Source organism: Mobula birostris, chromosome 11 (assembly GCF_030028105.1).
Source record: "Mobula birostris isolate sMobBir1 chromosome 11, sMobBir1.hap1, whole genome shotgun sequence".
In the NCBI taxonomy this organism is placed as follows: domain Eukaryota; kingdom Metazoa; phylum Chordata; class Chondrichthyes; order Myliobatiformes; family Myliobatidae; genus Mobula; species Mobula birostris.
The window spans coordinates 97,533,341-97,555,818 of NC_092380.1; the positions used below are offsets into that span (position 1 = coordinate 97,533,341).

The 22,478-nt window shown below is 46.2% G+C and overlaps 1 protein-coding gene and 1 pseudogene across 5 annotated transcripts in view; one reads left to right on the plus strand and one right to left on the minus strand.

Moving 5' to 3' along the window:
* Positions 1-22,478, minus strand: part of LOC140205268 (protein kinase C-binding protein NELL1-like) — a 1,028,119-nt gene that overhangs the window by 392,775 nt on the left and 612,866 nt on the right. The gene's annotated exons all lie outside the window — the stretch shown is intronic.
* On the plus strand, positions 10,557-10,688 carry LOC140205617 (U2 spliceosomal RNA; annotated as a pseudogene).

Consider the following 22,478-nt stretch of genomic DNA (forward strand, 5'->3'; position numbering starts at 1 on the left):
TTGCCTGGGGTGCCAGGTTCACTGCAGAGGATCGACCGCATCTGGAGGAGGGGTCAGTCGGTGACCTCAGGTGACATCACAAAGGACTCGCCCGAAAGCTGCTTATGAGCAATATCGCAGGTCTGTGTGTGGAAGCCGTTTTGAATGATCATTCGTTCTTGTTCTCTCTCTCCTTCCCCCCACATTGTCCATCACCATGGCAACGATTACTGCGAACTGAACTAAATTGAACTGGACTTTGTGTCACTTTGAAATTGGTCATTTACCCCTAGACAATGATAGAGCTTGATTGATCCTGTTATCTTAATTCTGTGCACATGTGTGTTTATCATTGCTGAACTGTTGCATTTATTACCCTTTCGATTACTGTGTTGCTTGTTTCTTTAATAAAACTTTCTTAGATCTAGTAATCCAGACTCCAACTGAGTGATCCACTTCTGCTGGTTTGGCAACCCAGTTACGGGGTACGTAACAAACTATATAAACTATAAATATTGTTTGCAGGTACAGTGCCCATAAAAGTATTCAGCCCCCTCCCCCGGAAGTTTTCATATTTTATTGTTTTACAACATTGAATCACAGTAGATTTAATTTGCCCTTTTTGACAATGGTCAACAGAAAAAGAGGCTTTCGTATCAAAGTGAAAACAGACCTCTACAAAATTATCAAATTATCTGAATTATTTACAAATATATAACACAAAATTATTGATTGCATTAGTATTCACCCCCTTCAAGTCAGTAGATGCATCTTTGGCAGCAATTACAGCCTTGAGTCTGGGTGGATAGGTCGCTATTGGTTTTTGCACATCTGGACACTGTAATTTTTCCCCATCCTTCTTTACAGAACTGCTCAAACTCTGTCAGGTTGCATGGCGATCGTGAGTGAGGAGCCCTTTTCAAGTGCAGCCACAAATTCTTAATTGGATTGGGATCCGGACTCTGACTTGGCCACTCTAGGACATTAACTTTGGTGTTTTTAAGCCATTCCTGTGTAGCTTTGGCTTTATGCTTGGAGTCATTGTCTTGCTGGAAAACAAATCTTCTCCCAAAATGCAGCTGTCTTGCAGACTGCTTCATTTTTCCTCCAGGATTTCCATGTAATTTGCTATATTTGTTTTACTGTCTACTTTCGCAAGCCTTCCAGGGTCTGCTGCAGTGAAACATCCCCATAGCAGTATGCAGCCACCACCATGCTTCATGGTAGGGACGGTGTGTTTATAATGATGTGCGGTGTTTGGCTTACGCCAAAAGTAGTGTTTAGTCTGATGACCAAAAAGCTCAGTTTTGGGTTTGGTACCTTCTTCCAGCTGACTTCAGAGTCTCCCACATGCCCTCTGGCAAACCCTATCTGAGATTTTATGAGAGTTTTTATCAACAGTGGCTTTCTCTTTGCCACTCGCCCATAAAAATGTGACTGGTGAAGCACCTGGGCAACAGTTGTTGCATGCGCAGTCCCTCCCATCTCAGCCACTGAAGCTTGTAACTTCTCCAGAGTTGTCATGGGTCTCTTGGTGGCCTCTCTCACTAGTCCCCTTCTTGCATGGTCACTCAGATTTTGAGGATGGCCTGCTCTAGGCAGATTTACAGATGTTCCATATTTTTTCCATTTCTTGATGATTGGCTTAACTGTACTCCAAGGGATTTTCAGTGACTTCGATGGAAATGTTCTTGTATCCATCTCCTGATTACGCTTTTCAATAACCTTTTTGTGGAGTTGCTTGGAGTGTTGTTTCGTAGAAATTTGTTTTCACTTTGACACAAAAGAGTCTTTTTCTTTTGATTAGTGTCAAAAAAGCCAAATTAAATCCATTGTGATTCAATGTTGTAAAACAATAAAACCTGGAAACTTCCAAAGGGGTGGGGTGAATACTTTTTCTAGGCACTGTATACCTGGGCTTGTTGCACACTGGTACTGATTCAGCATTCTGAGGGAGGCTAGTAGCTATTTTATCAGACATACACATTTGAAGATTTAGGAAAGATCTATAAGTTAACACAATTATGAGAGGTACAGATAGGGCAGATAGTCATAGTATTTTTCCAAGGATGAAAATGTCAAATACCTGCATTAAGGTGAGAGGATAGAAGGTTAAAGCGATGTACAGGGTAAGTTGCTGTAAACAGAGAGGGATGGTGTTAGAGTGAGTTTTTTTTGGGTGGATGATTTGTTTACACTTAAATTTCAGACTTTCAGAAAGCCTTTGATAAAGTCCCACATAGGAGATTAGTGGGCAAAATTAGGGCACATGGTATTGGGGGCAGAGTACTGACATGGATTGAAAATTGGCTGGCTGACAGAAAACAAAGAGTAGTGATTAACGGGTCCCTTTCAGAGTGGCAGGCGGTGACCAGTGGGGTACCGCAGGGTTTAGTGCTGGGACTGCAGCTGTTTACAATATATATTAATGATTTAGATGAGGGAATTAAAAGTAACATTAGCAAATTTGCCGATGACACAAAGCTGGGAGGCAGTGTGAAATGTGAGGAGGATGTTATGAGAATGCAGGGTGACTTGGACCGGCTGGGTGAGTGGGCAGATGCATGGCAGATGCAGTTTAATGTGGATAAGTGTGAGGTTATCCACTTTGGTGGTAAGAACGGGAAGGCAGATTATTATCTAAATGGAGTCAAGTTAGGAAAAGGGGAAGCACAACTAGATCTAGATGTTCTTGTACATCAGTCACTGAAAGCAAGCATGCAAGTACAGCAGGCAGTGAAAAAAGCTAATACATGCTGGCCTTCATAACAAGGGGAATTGAGTATAAGAGCAAAGAGGTCCTTCTGCCCTGGTGAGACCACACCTGGAGTACTGCGTGCAGTTTTGGTCTCCAAATTTGAGGAAGGACATTCTTGCTATTGAGGGAGTGCAGCGTAGGTTCACAAGGTTAATTCCCAGGATGGCGGGACTGTCATACTTCGAAAGATTAGAGCAACTGGGCTTGTATACCCTGGAATTTAGAAGGCTGAGAGGGGATCTTATTGAAACATATAAGATTATTAAGGGATTGGACACGCTGCAGGCAGGAAGCATGTTCCCGCTGATGGGTGAGTCCAGAACCAGAGGCCACAGTTTAAGAATTAGGGGTAGGCCATTCAGAACGGAGTTGAGGAAAAACTTTTTCACCCAGAGAGTGGTGGATATATGGAATGCTCTGCCCCAGAAGGCTGTGGAGGCCAAGTCTCTGGATGCTTTCAAAAAAGAGATGGATAGAGCTCTTAAAGATAGTGGAATCAAAGGTTATGGGGATAAGGCAGGAACTGGATACTGATAGTGGATGATCAGCCATGATCACAGTGAATGGCGGTGCTGGCTCAAAGGGCTGAATGGCCTACTCCTGCACCTATTGTCTATTGTCTAAATGACTTTGGCCACCAGACTTCTATTTGACTGTTTAACAAAACACTGTGGATTGAGTCCACAACAATGCACTTCCTAAAAAGTTGTGAATACCAGATGCTTCTGGCGCTGTAGTTTGACCTGATGCTGTAGTTTCGAAGACAGTATTATCTATACATTATAAATATTAGTTGTCTTCTATGTTAGCATGTGAAATGCCAAATAAATGTATTGTGGATTTAATTGCATTCCTAAAGGCTGTGGATACCAACCCAGACATGTTGGCGTCGGAAGGAAGGGATGAAGTTAGGTGGTGTGATATTTTGTATGCGGCTTCAATAGGAAGCATTGTCTATGCATTGTCTATAACTTTTAAGTAGCGATTGCCTTTGTGTTTAGCATATAAATATCGAGCCCGCATTGGGCTAGCAGACCTTTCTACCGAAAGCGTCTCCGTCCGTATGATGCCTGCTTGTTGTGTCGAATAAAGAAGCTGCTTTCTATCTACCGGTGACTCTGTCTCTAGTGATTTCATCCACGCTACAACAGATGGGTATCCGGAAACACCTGCCAGGGATGGTAGTGAAAGCAGACTCAACGGTGGAGTTTAAGAGGCATTTAGACAGGCATATGAACATGTAAGGATTGGAGTGATATGGATCATTTTAATTTTTTATTTTAATGATATTGCAATGAGTAGGCCCTTCTGGCTCTTTGAGGCACGCCGCCCCAGAAACCCCCGACAAATCCGATTAACCCTAACCTAATCACGGGACAATTTACAATGACCAATTAACCTACCCGCTATGTCCTCCAGAGGATCTGAAGTCTGTCCAACTTAAAGCTGTTTTAAAATGAGGCTTAAAACTTTTCTTTTCGCTGTAGCTTTTAATTAGAATACCCTGCACTGTAACTTCTATTTATCATATCTATTTTTGTGTGATTTCATTCTCTTATATATTGTCTGAAATTTGATGTTTGATTTTTATATCTTGTTCTATGTAACACACTTTGAATTGCCTTGTGTTTGAAAAGAGCGATACAAATAAATTTGCTTGCTTGTTTTAGACTGTGGGAGGAAACTGGAGGACAGGAACAAAGGAAAAAAGGTGATGAACTGAGAGCTTGGGTACATACATGGAATTATGATGTAGTGGCCATTACAGAGACTTGGCTGGCACCAGGGCAGGAATGGATTCTCAATATTCCTGGATTTCAGTGCTTTAAAAGGGATAGAGAGGGCGGAAAAAGGGGAGGAGGGGTGGCATTACTGGTCAGGGATACTATTACAGCTACAGAAAGGGTGGGTAATGTAGCAGGATCCTCTTTTGAGTCAATATGGGTGGAAGTCAGGAACAGGAAGGGAGCAGTTACTCTACTGGGGGTATTCTATAGGCCCCCTGGTAGCAGCAGAGATACAGAGGAGCAGATTGGGAGACAGATTTTGGAAAAGTGCAAAAATAACAGGGTTGTTATCATGGGTGACTTTAACTTCCCTAATATTGATTGGCACCTGATTAATTCCAAGGGTTTAGATGGGGCAGAATTTGTTAAGTGTGTCCAGGATGGATTCCTGTCACGGTATGTGGACAGGCCGACCAGGGGGAATGCCATACTAGATCTAGTATTAGGTAATAAACCGGGTCAGGTCACAGATCTCTCAGTGGGTGAGCATCTGGGGGACAGTGACCACCGATCCCTGGCCTTTATAATTATCATGGAAAAGGATAGAATCAAAGAAGACAGGAAAATTTTTAATTGGGGAAAGGCAAATTATGAGGCTATAAGGCTAGAACTTGCGGGTGTGAATTGGGATGATGTTTTTGCAGGGAAATGTACTATGGACATGTGGTCGATGTTTAGAGATCTCTTGCAGGATGTTAGGGATAAATTTGTCCTGGTAAGGAAGATAAAGAATGGTAGGGTGAAGGAACCATGGGTGACAAGTGAGGTGGAAAATCTAGTCAGTTGGAAGAAGGCAGCATACATGAGGTTTAGGAAGCAAGGATCAGATGGGTCTATTGAGGAATATAGGGAAGCAAGAAAGGAGCTTAAGAAGGGGCTGAGAAGAGCAAGAAGGGGGCATGAGAAGGCCTTGGCGAGTAGGGTAAAGGAAAACCCCAAGGCATTCTTCAATTATGTGAAGAAAAAAAGGATGACAGGAGTGAAGGTAGGACTGATTAGAGATAAAGGTGGGAAGATGTGCCTGGAGGCTGTGGAAGTGAGTGAGGTCCTCAATGAATACTTCTCTTCGGTATTCACCAATGAGAGGGAACTTGATGATGGTGAGGACAATATGAGTGAGGTTGATGTTCTGGAGCATGCTGATATTAAGGGAGAGGAGGTGTTGGAGTTGTTAAAATACATTAGGACAGGTAAGTCCCCGAGGCCTGACGGAATATTCCCCAGGCTGCTCCACGAGGCGAGAGAAGAGATTGCTGAGCCTCTGGCTAGGATCTTTATGTCCTTGTTGTCCACGGGAATGGTACCGGAGGATTGGAGGGAGGCGAATGTTGTTCTCTTGTTCAAAAAAGGTAGTAGGGATAGTCCAGGTAATTATAGACCAGTGAGCCTTACGTCTGTGGTGGGAAAGCTGTTGGAAAAGATTCTTAGAGATAGGATCTATAGGCATTTAGAGATTCATGGTCTGATCAGGGACAGTCAGCATGGTTTTGTGAAGGGCAGATCATGTCTAACAAGCCTGATAGAGCTCTTTGAGGAGATGACCAGGCATATAGATGAGGGTAGTGCAGTGGATGTGATCTATTTGGATTTTAGTAAGGCATTTGACAAGGTTCCACACGGTAGGCTTATTCAGAAAGTTAGAAGGCATGGGATCCAGGGAAGTTTGGCCAGGTGGATTCAGAATTGGCTTGTCTGCAGAAGACAGAGGGTGGTGGTGGAGGGAGTACATTCAGATTGGAGGATTGTAACTAGTGGTGTCCCACAAGGATCTGTTCTGGGACCTCTACTTTTTGTGATTTTTATTAACGACCTGGATGTGGGGGTAGAAGGGTGGGTTGGCAAGTTTGCAGACGACACAAAGGTTGGTGGTGTTGTAGATAGTGTAGAGGATTTTCAAAGATTGCAGAGAGACATTGATAGGATGCAGAAGTGGGCTGAGGAGTGGCAGATGGAGTTCAACCCGGAGAAGTGTGAGGTGGTACACTTTGGAAGGACAAACTCCAAGGCAGAGTACAAAGTAAATGGCAGGATACTTGGTAGTGTGGAGGAGCAGAGGGATCTCGGGGTACATGTCCACAGGTCCCTGAAAGTTGCCTCACAGGTGGATAGGGTAGTTAAGAAAGCTTATGGGATGTTAGCTTTCATAAGTCAAGGGATAGAGTTTAAGAATCGCGATGTAATGGTGCAGCTCTATAAAACTCTGGTTAGGCCACACTTGGAGTATTGTGTCCAGTTCTGGTCACCTCACTATAGGAAGGATGTGGAAGCATTGGAAAGGCTACAGAGGAGATTTACCAGGATGCTGCCTGGTTTAGAATGTATGCATTATGATCAGAGATTAAGGGAGCTAGGGCTTTACTCTTTGGAGAGAAGGAGGATGAGAGGAGACACGATAGAGGTGTACAAGATAATAAGAGGAATAGATAGAGTGGATACCCACTGCCTCTTCCCCAGGGCACCACTGCTCAATACAAGAGGACATGGCTTTAAGGTAAGGGGTGGGAAGTTCAAGGGGGATATTAGAGAAAGGTTTTTTACTCAGAGAGTGGTTGGTGCGTGGAATGCACTGCCTGAGTCAGTGGTGGAGGCAGATACACTAGTGAAGTTTAAGAGACTACTAGACAGGTATATGGAGGAATCTAAGGTGGGGGCTTATATGGGAGGCAGGGTTTGAGGGTTGGCATAACATTGTGGGCCAAAGGGCCTGTACTGTGCTGTACTATTCTATGTTCTATGTTCTATGGACCCAGAGAAAACCTATGCATTCCAGACAGACTTCTTACAGAACAACATCGGACTTGAACTTCAAACTCTGGAACACCCCCAAGTTGTAATTGTGTTGTGCTAACTGCTACACTACCATGGCGCCCGCGTGCAAAAAGATGGGATTAGTTGAATTTGTTACAGAGTTCTACTGTTCTATGTTCTATAATTTAATCACTAGCCATAATGAACCTGATTCTGATATATCTACCCTACACCCTCATCCTTTCAGCATTTTGAAATGATCTATTTGTCACTCACTGGTCCACTTTTCCATCCCTACCAACCACTTTGTCTCTTCTTCATCAATCACAGGAGGTGCAACATCTGCCTTTTTTACCAAAGGTAGAAACTGCAGCTGCTGGAAGATGAAGCAACAAATAACCTACTGGAAAAACCCAGCGCAACTGTGGGAAGGAAGGAGCTGTCGACATTTCCGGTTGATATCCTGCTTGTCATTATTTTTCTAATTCCATGTGTACAGTTCAGCCAGTTGGACATATCCCAAAGCTTCAGCAATAACGACACATTGCACTGAAAAAACTCGTATGTGTTTGGAAATGCACCTTTAACCCACTTGGACATGTCCTATCAGAGACATTCCCTGTGTTCGACCCACCCCATCCCAGCCTCTCTCCAAATGAAAACGATATTGTCTTCTCTCATTTTCAGTTTTGGCGAAGGATCCCAGATCTGACGTGGTGCGTTAGTTTCTCCTTTCACAAGTGCTGTCTGACCTGCTGAGAAAAAAAAACAAGAAAATCTGCAGCTGCTGGAAATCCGAGCAACACACACAAAATGCTGGAGGAACTCAGCAGGCCAGGCAGCATCTATGGAAAAAAATCCAGTCGACGTTTCGGGTCGAAACCCTTCAACAGGACTGGAGAAAAAAAGCTGAGGAGCAGATTTAGAAGGTGGGGGTAGGGGAGAGAGAACCACCAAGTGATGAGTGAAACCTGGAGGGGGAGGAATGAAATAAAGAGCTGGAAGTTGATTGGTGAAATGAGGTGAGAGAAGGACAAGGGGATGGGAAATGGAGAAGTGGGGTGGGGTTGGGGACATTACCGGATGTTTGAGTAATTGATATTCATGCCATCAGGTTGGAGGCTATGCAAATGGAATATAAGGTGTTGTTCCTCCAACCTAAGTGTAGCCTCATCACGACAGTGGAGGAGGCCATGAATGCATCACGACAGCGGAGGAGGCAATGGATGACTCTGTTGGGGTCAATGACTGTGTTCTCCCAGTGTGGCCTCTTGTACATCGGTAAGACCCAACGTAGATTGGGAAACTGCTTCGCCAAGCATCTACGCTCCGTCTGCCATAACAAGGAGGATCTCCCAGTGGCCACCCATTTTAATTCCACTTCCCATTCCGATATGTCCATCCATATGCTGAGTCTGGCCATCATTTTCTCCTTTTATTTTAGATTTCCACCATCTGGGAATTTTTTTTCGGTTTTCATTTATTGGAAAATTGGGGTTTTGGGGAATGACAAGGAAAGTGGATGAGGAATATTGGTTCATCCATGATCTTACTGAATGACAGGGCAGGTTGAATATCCTACGCCTATTTCTTATGGTTTTGTGGACAAAGGAGACCATTATTGAGGTTGAAAGGCGAGTATTAAAAAAGTGGGGTTTATCAGGGGTTCCCAACCAGGGGCCCACAGACCCCTCGTTTAATGATAAAACTCCATGGCGTAAAAAAGTTTGGGAACCCCTGTTTTATATGAAAGAGGGAAATTCAAGGTGAAATATCTTCTGCATTAAGACAGAACAGGATAGACAACACTAAGCACCACACAGAAAATGGTGGAGGAACTCAGCAGGTCAGGCAGCGTCTATGGAAATGAACCAACAGTTGACGAAGAACCAGCAGCTCAATGGGAGCCACTAGCTATCTGCAGTGTTATTATCTGCTATCAGCACATTCTGACTTTCCAGTGCTTCACATTCCATCACAGAAGGTTTGGGGAGTTGTACGTATGAAGATCACAAAACCCTCCCCACCACTGTGCACATTTACTAGAAGCACTGCCACAGAAAGCAGCAGGAGCTAGACGTGAAAACTATCTGGCTCCTTGGCTTTACATTACTACAGCCGGTGCCAATAAGCACAGCTACATTATTTGAATGGCTCATCAACCAGAATGGAAAATGCAAGTGAAGCTAAGAAGTTTGATTATTTTTTCTTTATTCTAGTTAATAATAAAATTTCCAATTAATTTACAAGAACAATTTTAAATAAATGTATTATTACCTAGTAATTTTAAAATGCTTTAACTGCATTGCGGTATTTCAACTTGCATTTGCACCTGTGCATACATGTCCTTGTGCATGTGGCAGTAAACTTGACTTTGTCTTTCATGTCTCTGATCGTCAAAGATAACTAGAGGCAATAAAAAAGGCCTGGGTTGTCAAAAGGACATAAGTGGAGGCAGGTCCCCCTCCTGAGACACACTTGTCATTCACTGACTGCTCCAATTTGTGGGAAGGCTTCCGCAAATAGCCCTGGAGGAGCTGCGCGTCAGAAATAAGTTAAAGAGCGACTTTGGACGTGGTGGGAGCTGTGGACAAGTTAACTCAAAGCTCTGACCTCCTCGAGTATGATTTGAGTCAATATCACAAGAGGTAATCAAGCAGCAAAGACCTTGTGGTTCAAGTTAACAAAGAGAAATATTGAAGACAGGAGTTGGAACTGTATACAGGCTCTCTAGCAGAGTGAATAGCTGCAGGCATCAGACAACCATGTAGCAGAGCTTGGTTTCACTGGGGGAATTTAAACATTCATACAGACAAGCTCGTGTTTGAAAGGTGGTAAGCTTCTACGATGTACAGAGAATAGTTTCTTGAAACTATATGCCATAACCCAAGTGGAGGAAAGATCTCATCATACACAGCCTGCTTAAAACATGTAAGGGTAAGAAATCAAGCTGCCAGAAAGGTTGCCTGAAGGCTACTGACGAACAGGGTTAAAGCACAGCATAAAACCAAAATATGTTTTTCAGCAATAGTGAGCTACATACAAAGCAGTAGTGAGCTACATACAAAGATCAATGGAACATTGTCAGCAGATACAGAAAACCATCTCAAAAGTGTTAAAGGAATACCAGCTATTAAAGTGAGAGGACAAGAGTACTAATGGGTAGATGTTATAACCATGAAGGCATGTGAGCATCTTCAATATATTGGCACATCATCATAGACTCTGTCAAACTTCCACAGATGAAGAACAGAAAGCATTCTGACTCATCGCATCTCTGCCTGAAGGCTTCTCGGCCTTTTGGCTAAGATCAAGTGTAATATCTGTTCTTATCAGACCAGAAGGCGGAGGAGGAGAGTTCGCGCTGACGCAGGGGTGGATCCTAATGCTGATTGGCCTCCAATCTAACACCCCATACCAGCGACGACAGCAGTGAGGAAGAAGATGGCAGCAGCGAGCAGTACATCAGCTCGAGGCCAGGGTATCAAGAACACTGTCAGGCTGACAGTGCGAGACCGGAACGGGGGCACCGGCTTCACCCGAGAGACTTTCATCCGGAAGGTCTTGATGGAATGCTGCGGATTTACGCCCGATGACATCTACTGCGTCCAGGACTTCGCAGGTTTCTTCGATGTCACTTTCCGGCAGGCTGCAGAGTGGCAGAAGCTGTACCAGCAGCTTCAGCTGAAGGGGACAGAGGCGCCGCTGTTGCTGCTGAAAGCACAGGCCCTCTTTGCAACGGCTACGCAACAGGAAAGGACAATCACGGTGCACATGTTCAACCCGCACGTGCCAGTGGTAGATGTCCTTACGTTCCTCGCTCGGTATGTGGAGAGTGTAGGAACACCAGCGGACGGGAAGGACGGACTGGGAATCTGGACCAGCAAACGGCAGGTGAAGGTGAAGCTGAGGTTGGATTCCAACGGCGGCGTCATCCACCCCCCCTCCGTCTTTGCCATCGGAGGGAACCGAGGGTACATGGTGTACGCGGGACAACCCAGGGTGTGCCGAAACTGCGGCAAGGAAGGGCACATCGCAGCCCAGTGCAGGGTGGTGATGTGCAAGAACTGTAAAATCGAAGGCCACCTGACCAAAGACTGCACGCAGGCCAAGTCCTGCAACCTTTGTGGACAGGCTGGCCACCTGTACAGAGCCTGCCCGAAGCGTGGGGGCACCTACGCACAGGCGACCAGGGGAGGTGCTGGCCCTGAAAGGGCCCAGGCAGCTGCGGACGTACCCGCCAGCGCTGCAGATGAGGCACCCGACAGGACGGATGACGAGACCAGGGAGGAAGGTGCAAGCACCCCAAGACCTGCCACCCCACTGCAGACCCTCCAGGACCAGGCAAATGACGAGCAGGAGTCCATGGAGGAGGGGAGAGCTGAGGTGGAAACGGAATGGAAGGTCGTAAAACGCAAAAAGACCCAAAAGGCGGCGGCCAAGCGACAGAAGGCGGAGCAACGCAAGAAAAGGGCAGGGAACCACACAGCCTCTGGTACCCTGTCCTCTTCAGAGGAGGAAGGAGTTGGGGGAGGCCAGCAGCCCCGGCGGAAGAAGCGGCTGGCAGAACAGGTGGAGAAGAGGAGAGAGGAGGGAGAAAGTCTGCTGGCCACCCCCCAAGTACAGGAGGCGGAGAGCAGCAGACACACACAGCTCCGGGAATCCGGGAGCAGAGCCACGGCTGGCACCCAGCAGCCGGAAGGGGAAGCAGCCCAGGAAGTCAACAACCCCCCAGACCCAGAACCAGAATGGCCACACACGGAGGAGTACTACCAGCAGTACCTGAGCCCACAGGAGGTGGAAAACTTCACAAAGGCGGTGGGAATGAAGGCTCAGGATGGCAAGGGTGAGGACGGAGAGCAGCCAAAATAAAAAACTTACAACGATGGCAGACCTTAAATTGGCGTGCTTGAATGTGCGAAGTTTGAAGAATACTGGGCAATGCATCAGCACGCTCCAGTACTTGGACACTGTAAAGGCCGACGTGACCTTCCTCCAGGAGTGCGGACTACCACATCTCCGTAACTACCGGAGGTGGTCACGGTGGTGGAAAAAAGGTTTGTCTGTGTGGTCGGGGGGCAACGATTGTCGCGCTTCCGGCCTGGGGATTCTGCTGCGGGGAGGCAACTTCTCAATCACCCAAGTTAAAGAGGTGGTTGCGGGGCGCCTCCTGGTAGCAGACGTCAAATACCGGGGCACTCCGCTCCGGCTGATCAACATGTACGCCTCCCCCGTGCGGAGCGAGCGGCTGGCTGTCTTCGAGCAGCTCCCACAGCTGCTGGTGACATCCCAGCCGGTCGTTCTGGCCGGAGACTTCAACTGCACCATTGATGCAGCTGGAGGACCCGGCAGGCTGGACAGTACCTCTAGACTCCTGAGGGAAACGGTGAAGACAGCCAAGCTGCGCGACGCCTTTGGCACCCCCACAGGTGGAGCACAGCTGCAAGCCACCTGGACACGATCGGACGGCTCAGCCCGCTCCCGGATCGACTTCCTCTTCCTGTCTGAGTCCCTCACGGTCAGGTCCACCGACATCACGCCGGTGTTCTTCTCTGACCACTGCCTTCTGAGAGCCACCTGTCGCTTATGGGAGGACCAGAAGGCAGGCAGGGGGATGTGGAAGCTGAACGTAAAGCTGCTGACCCCAGAGAACATCGAGGAACTAGAGAGGGAGTACACAGGTTGGAGAACCTTGAAAGCCTTCTTTGATTCCCCGGTTCACTGGTGGGAAGCCACCAAGGAGAACATTAAGAGGTTCTTCATCCGCAAGGGTATTCAGAAGGCAAGGCAGGAGCAGAGGGAACTGCATAAACTCCAGACAGAGTTGCAGCAACTTCTCCTTCTGCAGTCGAAGGGGGTGGATGTCAGGGAGGAATTGCGAGAGGTGAAGGGCCGGCAAGCCCAGCACCTCGCCGCTGAATCCTCCAAGATCATCTTCCGATCAAGGGTCCAAACCGTGGAGCAGGACGAGACGTGCTCACGCTTCTTCTTCCAAAAGGTGCACAGGGGGAGCTCTGTGATCCACAACCTTAAGGAAGAGGACGGCTCAGTCGCGTCCTCGCAGACCGACATACTGAGGATCTGCAAGTCTTTCTATGCCGGTCTGTACGACGAAAAGGCCAAAGAATCCACAGCCTCCCGCAACTTCCTGTCGTCTATCACGCAGGTCTTAGATGACGGCAAGCGGGAGAGTCTGGATCAGCCACTGACCCTGGACGAGCTAACAGGCTCCATCCGTTCCTTTGGGTCGGGTAAGACTCCCGGAAGCGACGGCTTACCGGCTGAGTTGTACTCGGCTCTGTGGAACTGGATGGGCCCAGACCTGCTGGAAGTGTACAACGCTATGCTTCTGGCCGGCAGTATGTCTGAGTCCATGAGGAAGGGCATCATCACCCTCATCTACAAGCAGAAGGGGGAAAGGGAGGACATTAGAAATTGGAGACCCATCTCTCTCCTGAATGTGGACTACAAGATCCTGTCCAAGGCTCTCGCCAACAGGGTCAAGTCTGCTCTGGGACAGGTGATCCACCCGGACCAAACCTGTGCTGTACCGGGCAGGAAGATCTCAGACAGCCTCGCGCTGCTGAGGGACACCATCGCCTACGTGCAGGACAGGGGGGTGGACGCCTGCCTGGTCAGCTTGGACCAGGAGAAAGCCTTCGACAGGATATCGCACACGTACATGGCGGACGTGCTCTCCAAAATGGGATTTGGGGAGGGAATCCGGAATTGGATCAGACTGCTCTACACAGACATCCGTAGTGCAGTCCAGGTCAACGGGTGGGAAACAGACAGCTTCCCCATCAGGTCTGGAGTCAGGCAGGGCTGTCCCCTCTCCCCTGTCTTGTTTGTCTGCTGCATAGAACCCTTTGCGGAAGCCATCAGGAGGGATGAGGGCATAAGAGGGGTGACGCTGCCAGGCAGTGGAGGGACCCAAGTGAAAACCTCCCTGTACATGGACGACGTCACCGTCTTCTGCTCTGATCTGAGGTCAGTTCGCAGGTTGATTGGCACCTGCGAACAGTTCGAGCTAGCGTCGGGGGCCAAGGTCAACCGCACGAAGAGCAAAGCCATGCTCTTCGGCAACTGGCCCGACCGATCCAGCGTCCCCTTCACCATCAGGTCTGACCACGTGAAGGTGTTGGGGATCTGGTTCGGAGGGGCTGAGGCGTGCAACAAGAACTGGCAGGAGCGGACTGCCAAGGTGAAACAGAAACTGGGACTGTGGGGAGGGCGCTCCCTGTCGATAACGGGCAAGAACCTGGTCATCAGGTGTGAGGTGCTCTCAGGGCTGCTGTACTTGGCGCAGGTCTGGCCCGTCCCCCGCTCCTACAGCTCGGAAATCACCCGGGCTGTCTTCAGATTCGTCTGGGGATCCAAGATGGAGCGGGTGAGACGGACCATCATGCACAAGTCCCTGGACAACGGGGGCAAGAACGTCCCCAATGTCGCCCTCATCCTGATGGCCAGCTTCGTATGTGGCTGCATCAGGTTGTGTGTAGAGCCCAGGTATGTGGGCACCAAGTACCACTATGTGCCCAGGTTCTACTTGTCGCCCTGGCTACGAAGGATGGGTCTGGCCCCACTCCCGCGCAACGCCCCAGTCAGCTGGTCGTTGCCGGCATACCTGTCCTACGTAGCAAAGTTCTTCCAGGACCACGTGACCTTTGACCACAGGGCCATCAGGCAGTGGTCGGCACGAAGTGTCCTGCAGGCACTGCAGGAGAAGGACGTGATGGACACAGTGGGGTGGTTCCCTGAGCAGACTGTCCAGTTCATCTGGCAAAATGCCTCATCGCCAGATCTCACCAACAGGCACCAAGACCTCGCCTGGCTGGCGGTGAGAGGGGCCCTCCCAGTCAGAGCCCTCCTGTACGCCCGGAACGTCGTCTCCGCACCCCACTGCCCACGGGAGGACTGCAGTGAGGAGGAGTCTGTGACCCACCTCTTTGCACACTGCCAGTTCGCAAAGAGGGTGTGGAGGAGGATGGACGGGCTAGTGTCACGTTTTATCCCCAGCAGCTGCGTAACAGAGGACTCTCTGATCTACGGGCTGTTCCCGGGGACGCACACGGAGACCAACATCCGGTGCTGCTGGCAGATCATCAACTCGGTGAAAGACGCTCTTTGGTCGGCCCGAAACTTGATGATCTACCAGCACATGGAGATGTCCGTGGGAGAATGCTGCCGACTGGCACACTCTCGGCTGCAGGAGTACGTGCTGAGGGACGCACTGAAACTCAGTGCAGCCACTGCAAGGGCCCGGTGGGGAAGGACCACAGTATAGGTTTCTCCACCCGTACGAGTGGGGGGGGTCGGTGGGTGGGGAGTATACCCCTCAACAATGATATGCTAAGCTGAACTACTGGAGTGCCACGTGGGTGGCTATTGATACGGATATTTTACTGAGTATAATGGAAACGTATGTAAAGGAGGAAAAGTTATTGAATGGTTTATTGTATATATTTATTTTTGAATAAAGTATATTTTGAAATATATAAAAAAAAATCTCTGCCTGACATGGGAATGGCAATACACTGGGAGGCCAGAGGCTGCTGTAAGAGTATAAAGTTCAAAAATTTCAATATTAATTTATTATCAAATGGCGCACGTCACAATATAAAACACTGAGATTAATTATCTTGCGGGCATACTTAATAAATCCATAATAGAATAATAACCATAATAGAATCAATGAAAGAACGCTCCAACTTGGGCATTCATTCAGTGTGCTCAAAGCAACAAACTATGCAAATAGAAAAAGAAAGAAATAATAAAAATAGTAATCATAATAATTAAGCAATTAATATTGAGAACAGGAGATGAAGAATCCTTGAAAGTGAGTTCATAGGTTGCGGGAACATTTCAATAATGGGGCAAGTGAAGTTAAGTGAAGTTATCCCCTTTAGTTCAAGAGCCTGATGGTTGAGGGGTAATAAGTGTTCCTGGACCTGGTGACATGAGTCATGAGGCTCCTGTACCTTCCTCCTGATGACAGCAGCAAGAAGAGAGCACGACCTAGGTGGTGGGAGTCTCTGCTGATGGATGCTGTTTTCCTGTAACAAGGCTACATGTAGATGTGCTCAGTGGTAGAGAGGGCTTTACCTGTGATGGACTGGTCTGTATCCACTACTTTTTGTAAGATTTTCCATCCAAGGGTATAAGACATAAGACCATACAGCCCATTGAGTCTGCTGCACCATTCTATCATGGGTGATTTTTTATTCCTCTCAGCCCCATTCTCCTGCCTTCTTCTCAAAACATTCGATGCCCTGACTAAACAAGAACAATCAACCTGCATCTTAAATACACTTAATGACGTGGCTACCACAGCTATCTTTGCAATGAATTTCACAGATTCACCACCCTCTGTCTAAAGAAATTCCTTCTCATTTCTGTTCTGAAGGGACGGTCTTCTATTCTGAAGCTGTGCCTTCTGGTCCTAGGCTCCTCCAAAAGAGAAAACTTTCTCTCCAAGCCCACTCTATCTAGGTCCTTCAATATTCGATAGGTTTCAATAAGATCCTGCCTGACCTAGATCCCAGTGAGTACAGGCCTAGAGTCACAGAACATTAATCCCTTTATTCCTGAAATCATTCTCGTGAACCTCCTCTGGACCCTCTCCAATGCCAGCGCATCCTTTCTTAGATAAGGGGCCAAAAACTGCTTAAAATGCTGCAAGTGCAGTTTGACCAATGCCTTATAAAGCCTCAGCATTACTTCCTTATTTTTATATTCTAGCCCTCTCAAAAGAGGTGTTCACTTTGCACTTGCCTTCCTTACCACCTGCTCAACCTGCAAGTTAACCTTTAGGGAATCCTGCACAAGGGCTCCAAAATCCCTTTGCACCTCTTATTTCAGAATTTTCTCCCTGTTTAGAAAATAACCTTTATTCCTTCTACCTAGCTGCATGACCATCCACTTCCCTACACTGGTCAGACAGCAATGGACCTGGACATTTCCATTACAGGTACAGCTCTCAACACCATCACCACTTACCTCTCTCTCTGCCTGTTTCCATCTACCATGCATTGCCACTGTCTCCCTTACCCTAACAGGTACAACCTTCCTGTCATCTTTCATCCTTCCCTCAGTCCATTAATCACCTCAGACTCCTGTCTCACCACCTCCCTTCTCTTTATACTGATCATTTCCCCTCTCAACACTCACAACACGCTGGAGGAACTCAGCAGGTCGGGCAGCATCCGTGGAAACGATGTCGACGTTTCCGGCAGGAACTCTTCGTCAGGACTGTAGAGGGAGGGGGCAGAGGCCCTATAAAGAAGGTGGGGTAGGGTGGGACTGTTGTGAGTGTTGGTTTGATCCCAGCATCTGCAGATTATCCTGTGTTTAAATTTCCCCTCTCAATCCTGCTGTAGGGTTTCAACAGAAACATGAACAATCCCACCCCCCCAAACAGATGTTACTTGACCACTGAGTTCCTCCAACAAATAGTTAATTCTCCATATTCCCCAGTTGTAGTATCTTGAGCCTCCATGAATATGCTGAAGTCTACTCCTGTTTCTTCATTCCTATTTTCTCTCGACTGAGTTTTCATATATTCCCACAAGGATGTGGTAGGGCTTGAGTTATAAGGATCTATATTTTATAATGTTTATTGTGATAAAGGTTGATAAGGTTAGGACTTTATTCCCTGGATTGCAGGATAATGAGGGAAAATTTGATAGAGATATATAAAATTAAAAAGGGTACAGAGAGGATACATGTAAACACAAGGAAATCAGCAGATGCTGGAAATTCAAGCAACACTCGTAAAAAATGCTGGTGAACGCAGCAGGACAGGCAGCATCTATAGGAAGAGGTACAGTCGACATTTTGGGCCGAGACCCTTCATCAGGGCTAACTGAAAGAAGAGATAGTAAGAGATAAATGTAAGCTGGCTTTCTCCGCTGAAGTTGGTTGAAATTTGAACTAGTGGCCATAGGTTAAGGGTGAAAGGTGAAATATCTGAGAGGAACCTGAGGGGGAACTTCTTCACTCAGAGGATGGTGTGAGTGTGAAATTAGTGGAGGATGTGTGTTCGATTGCAACATTTAAGAGAAGATTTGATAAGTACACAGATGGGAGGGATCTAGAGGACTAGGATCCAGGTGTGAGTCAATGGGACTGGGCAGAATAACTGTGTGACATGGACTAGATGGGCTGAAGGGCCTGTTTCTGTGCTGTGGTGCTGCATGACTCTATAACTCCATGAATGGTGATATACAATGCAAGTACCAGTAGAGTATCAAAGGTCTTTCATACCTCAAAATGTTTTCAATCAGAATCTACATGATATAGTAATTCTAATTTCATTATAGCAAGATGACTAAGATTTCATATTATTTAAGCAATAGGTATAGAGCAGAGATTATGGATAGGTAATTAAATTAACCAAATGCTAATAATAACAACATCAAATTTACCCAATTTTCCACGGGATCAATAAAGTATATCTATCTATCTATCTATCTATCTAGAAGTTTTGTAGCTAAGGTATTTAAGTGATCTATATTTTATAATGTTCATCATGATAAAGTAGAATGTAGCAGACTATATTTTGAAGTGTCATGAGGAAATATGAAAACAAACGCCATAGGGGTTTGTAGTCCTGACGAAGGGTCTCGGCCTGAAACGTCAACTGCACCTCTTCCTAGAGATGCTGCCTGGCCTGCTGCGTTCACCAGCAACTTTGATGTGTGTTGCTTGAATTTCCAGCATCTGCAGAATTCCTGTTGTTTGCCATAGGGGTTGATTTTTACCTTGGCAGAAATATGGCTGAAAAGGACACTCACTACCCACCATCACTCCTGAATCTCCCAATCCCCATCACAACCTAGAATGGCTTATCATAAACACAAGAAAATCTGCAGATGCTGAAAATCCAAAGCAACACATGCTGGAGGAACTTAGGAGATCAGACAGCATCTGTGTGAATGAATAAACCGTCAAAGTATCGGGCTGAGACCCTTCTTCAGGACCGAAAAAGAAGGGGGAAGATGCCAGAATAAAAAGTTGGAGGGTGGGGAAGGAGGCTAGCTAGAATGTGATAGGTGAGGCCAAGTGGGTCAGAAAGGTAAAGTGCTGGAGATGAAGGCATCTGATAGAAGAGGAGAGTGGACCATAGGGGAAAGGAAAGGGAGGGGGCCCAGGGGAAAGTGATAGGCAGGTGTGAAGAGGTAAAAGGCCAGAATGGGGAATAGAAGAAGAGGGGAGGGGGAGGCAATTTTTTTACTGGAAGGAGAAATCGATATTCTATCTATTAAAGTATGATGAAATTCTACAATTCATAGGCAATACACTGTGACAGATCAGTGCACTGCCAGTGAAGGTTAAAATGCAATGCAATAGCGATTATATCTTATGCAGGAGGAATCTCTGCTCACTGAGGCTCTGTGTTAAATCTATCAAGTCCCAGTCTAAGCCCTCTGCTTCCTCATGCCTCTTATCTACTAATCCATTATTTCTTAGTTACCATGAAACCTCACCTCCTCCATTTTATGCACGTCGTAAACCATGACTGGAAAAGTAGCCTTCTTTAATTATGTGAATTTATGGGTTCCTGCAAGTTCTGAATCATTTATTCCACAGTGTTCCCAGAAGAAATTGCTTGTGAATTCAGGATATTCTAGCTACTTTGATGCATATTAATGAGAATAAGTGGCTGGATCATCAAGCCAACTTCATCTGTACACCTACAATCCTTCCCACGTTGAAGAGCAAAGGTAGAAAGAATATGAAATACTGGATACCAGTCACAAGCCTTCCTCATGTGAATATTATCAGCATTTTTTTTCATGATTTCTCATCAAAATCATAAAATACTCTACTGGACAGCTCTTTAAAACATACAACAGTACAAAACTGTACAGGTTCTTGGGCTCATAAGGTTGTGCTGACATTTTAGCCTACTCTAAGATCAATCCAATACTTCCCTCCTACATAGCCCTCCATTTTTCCTTCATCTATGTGCTAATAAGAACCTAATGCATCTGTTTCTACTACAACCCCTGGCAGCACATTGCATGCACCTACCACTCCCCATGTCAAAAAACAACTACCTCTAACATCCGCTCTAAACTTTCCTCCAATAATCTTTAAATTAAGCCCCATATATTAAGCATGTACACCACTGGAAAAAGTCTCTGGCTGCCCACGCCATGCCTCTTATCATCCTGTACACCTCATCCTCCTTCATTCCAAAGAGAAAAGCTTTAGCTCACTCAGCATATGCTCAATAAGACATGCTCTCTAATCCAGGCAGCATCCCAGTAAACTTCCTCTGCACAACTCCAAGTCTTCCACATCCTTCCTGTAATGAGGTGACCAGAAGTGTAGTCAAACCAGGGTTTTGTAGAGCGGCAACAATATCTCGTGGCTCTTGAACTCACTCCCCTGACTATTGTGGGCTAACATGTTTTTCAGACTTATGGCTTTTATATTCTGTGCTTTTTATCACCCGTTTCTTTTCCATTTTATTGTGCAAGGGGAGGGGGTTTGGGGGTTGGTGTTCTGTTAGTTTCATTGTGCAGGAGAGGGGTTGCTTTCTTGGGGCGGGGTGTCAATGTTCCTGTTCCATTTTGTGCAGGTGGCGGGTGGGTTTGATATTTCTTGCTGAACTATTTTCATATTCTTTCTTTGTTTCGTGGTTATCTGAAGAAGAAAATTTTCAGAGTTGTATATGGAAATACGCTTTGATAATAAATTAACATTTGAACCTTTGAACATTATATATCTTGTTAACCACCCAAGGATTGTCTTTATCACGCGGACAGCAACAGTTTAAGTGGGTGGCTCATTGTTATCTCAGCAGCAGCATAGTATAGAAACAGATATTGGTGATCTCCACAATCCCAAGAGTGGATGCATTTAAATAACTTTATATCTACTTCTCTTGGAAAGAAATAAACAATCAATGTCCTGATGAAGGGACTTGGCCCAAAACATTGGTTATTCCTTTCCAGAGATGCTGCCTAACCTGCTGAGTTTTTTCAGCTTTTTGTATGTGTTCAAAGTATATTTATTATCAAAGTACGTATACTATATAGAACCTTGAGGTTTGTCTCTTTACAGGCAGCCACAAAACAAAGAACCCCAATAGAACTCATTCACAAACGGGACCATCAAAACATCCAATGTGCAGAAAAAAAACAAACTGTGCAAACAATAAAAGCAAGCGAATAACATTCAGAACTGAAGTTCACGAAAATGACTCCACTGCCACAAAGCCAGTTGTCAATGCAGCTGGACCAGGAGCCCATGAGTTGCAGGATACAGACTCAGTTCAGTGCAGAGATGAGTAAGCTTCGCGGAGCAGAGAGCTGAACCAGCCTGTTCCTCGCCTCCAGCCCCAACACCCTGACCTTTTCAATCTGGCCTGGTGCTTAAATTGGTCAAACTTCCGGTCATTCCTCGCTCTTGGATTCTGGATCTGCAGAATTTCTTGTGCTTATATACTTCCCTTATCATTGAATCATTCCTAACCATCTTAACTCTTATCAGTACCAGGAGTCACAAAGGATTCTCCATTCACAGCATGAAACTAATGCAATGTGATCCAGGAATGATCCCATTTAGAAATCAATTTATTTCTATTATTTTATATATTATTAACACTGAAGTTATAATAAATCAATTAAGACATGTTTGGACAATCTTATTTCTCTGATCCCTTGAAACTAGCTATAGGCATTCACACATGACAGGGCAGACAGATCTAAATGACAAGAACAAAACTTGGAAAAAGGATTGCAATTTTGTGAAGCTCCAATATGTTTGGGGCTTTACAAAATCACAAGCTGTTGACTGCCACGTCACACTTTGCACCATCTCCCTCAGCTCGCCACGAAAATGGCTCAGTAAACATCTGGGCCCACACACGAGGAAGAGGAATTTATATAGCACCCTTCACGTCTGCGTGGCATCCCTAATTGCTTCATAGCCAATGAATTATTTTTGTAGTGGTGTACATCTGGAGTACTCTGAACAGTTTTGGCTGGCCTTTGGATTGAAAGAGGCATAACATGCAGGAGGAACTCAGAGGATTGAGCGGCATCTGTGGAAGGAAAGGAATTGTCAACAGTTTGGCTGTAAACTCCACATCAGGGTTTGAGTCCTGGTTTTGACCTGAAATGCCAACAATTCTTTTCCTCCCACAGATGCTGCTTGACCCTTTAAGTGCCTCCATGAGATTATTTGGTGCTCCA